This window comes from Limulus polyphemus, unplaced genomic scaffold (assembly GCF_000517525.1).
Source record: "Limulus polyphemus unplaced genomic scaffold, Limulus_polyphemus-2.1.2 Scaffold4113, whole genome shotgun sequence".
In the NCBI taxonomy this organism is placed as follows: domain Eukaryota; kingdom Metazoa; phylum Arthropoda; class Merostomata; order Xiphosura; family Limulidae; genus Limulus; species Limulus polyphemus.
The window spans coordinates 27,113-29,532 of record NW_013669723.1 but is presented as its reverse complement, the minus strand read 5'-3'; the positions used below and the strand labels follow the sequence as shown (position 1 = coordinate 29,532).

General features: G+C 28.4%; 1 protein-coding gene across 1 annotated transcript in view; it reads right to left on the bottom strand.

Annotated features, from left to right (window-relative positions):
- Positions 1–2,420, bottom strand: part of LOC106470607 (cytoplasmic dynein 1 light intermediate chain 2-like) — a 25,663-nt gene that overhangs the window by 11,336 nt on the left and 11,907 nt on the right. The gene's annotated exons all lie outside the window — the stretch shown is intronic.

The window sequence follows — 2,420 nt, the reverse complement described above, 5'->3', positions numbered from 1 at the left end:
GGGTGGACCTTTCTTCTTCAGGGGCAAACTAAAGAAGAAAGGTCCACCTTTCAAAAGCGCTTGGGTTATAGGGTTTTTATTCACATCTATTATAATAATACTCAGTTTCTGTCTGTCCTGAAAATGTGAACGCATCTTACTACATAAATGTGCATACTCATGCACTTCATTTTCAATGGATGTAAATATACTTTAGTAGACATTTTGTACAACATATTAAAAGATTATCAAAATCATAGAATAACATTATAAATTTATTTACTGACAGTATTAAGTACAGTAAAGTTAAGCCCTAACTAAACAGCAAAAAATTTACACAATTTACATTTTTAATTTATCTCTATATTGGATATAGGCCATATTTAATAAGAGACTAAACTAATGTTAGGCCTAGGACAAGTGGGTTTGTAGATTTCAGTGTCTGCGATTAGAATTATTATTATAGAAATCTTGTATTTAAAGAAGTACTGTTGCAATAAAGACACCAATTTGACCATAAATGTTTTGCGGGTCTCTGAAGCCAAGTCTATTTATGAAGCCAATGCTTTAATTCAAGCATATATTAATTTCAATTTCAATTATACTGTCAAGCATATTTCTATTTAGAGGTTTCTCATACAACTTACTGTGCACTTTCTTTGAAAAATAACTTAAAATATATGAGGAGGGACAAGACTCTTTGAGTAAAACTATAAATATTCTGTTTTTTTATTCTTTACAGAAAAATTACATTTATTTGAACCTATTTTCTAGAATTATCTTTCTGGCTGTAGAGTAGGTTTAGTTCCAATTATAATGTTAAGCTCACTTGTACTTAAAAGTTTACATAGTTACTTATGACCTAATTATCTAATGGATATACCTACAGACATTGTTCTTATGCATAAGATTGATTTAATCAACCTTGTAATATTATGATTCATATTATGATTATTTTTGAGAAGAAAAAATGTTTTTTGGATCAACCTGGTTAAGTAAAAATGGGAATAACATACTCAAAGCTGATGGAATAAAAAAATATATATGTGTGTGAATATACATACATATATATTTGAAACTTTACCTCACAAATGTTCGTGAAGACTTTTAAAAAACAGAGAGCTCATAGCCTTTTAAGTCACAAAATGTCCAACAGACTGAACTAAAACTATTTCCTGAATATTTTAAGTATCAAAAAATCATAATAAAAAGAAATTGCTACAAAATTAAAGCTTGATATTAGTACAACTTTAAAAAAATGTTTTTAGGTTCTTATTCTCGAAATGAATATAACTAACACAATGCTGATAATGACTTATTTTTGCTAGAAATTAGACAAGCCAATCTGTCCTCATTATGAAACTTCATTGCTAATAGCAACAAGCTAAATATCCCTGGATTGCCAAAAGTACTTTCTCATAGCATCATACAGCTGTCCTTAAATTTCAAGATTATGCTTTTAGTTGCCTGTTTTTTTGTAGTGTCGTAACCCAAAACAGTAATGAAATGTCAAAAAATATTACAATTTCTCATTATTGATTAACTCTTTCAACCCGGGCTCGGTCCCTTGGACTGACCTCGTAACCATTTTGTGCTTCTTATAGTTTTCATGTTATAACTTTTAAATTAGTGAGCGAATGTTAACAAAATTTGGCAGTTTATCATTAAACATTACAATGCTTTCATAAGCAAAATATCTAATTTTTTTAAGCCTTAAGATTTGTAAAGCAATATTTCTCTCGTGCCTTTTTTTTCTTTTCACATCTTGCCTATCTATCATGCAAAGTAATTTTCATCTTAACATTAAAAATACTTTTATGCATCAGAAAATTTTGAAATTTCACATGCAAAATCTTTATAATGTCCAGATAGTTATCAACCATTCCTTAAGAAAGAAACTTTATATTTTATCTGTTATTTTCAGTAATTAATCCCTGTACGGGTTTAGTAAATTTGACTGATCTCCCAACCACCATAAAAAAATTAGGAAATAAACATAAATTACACCTCTTTCATTCTAGAATGAACACAAATTATAACATGAAAACATAAATATTTAGACAAAATAGCTTATATCTCACAACATTATACATTTATATATATTTATTATTTTTATTATATTTACTTTTCACCCATGCCTAGCTAACAATACAGAAGTTACAACAACATGGCTCACGTGCACTCATGTTACCATATCAAATAACATAAAGATGACCTTTGGTCTGTACAAAGTAACTTGTCTTGGCTGTGTTTTAGTCGACTAGTATTTTGTAAAATACAGTCACATTTCAATTATTATACATTATATATGTATATCGATTATTGCTATTTTGAAATAAGTTCTTAGTTATTTTTCCTAAAACACAGAACAGTAAATAAAGAAGTAAATCAAACAATTATCTCTTCTAGTTACGACCTTTATACTCAGTTGCAGCTTGATG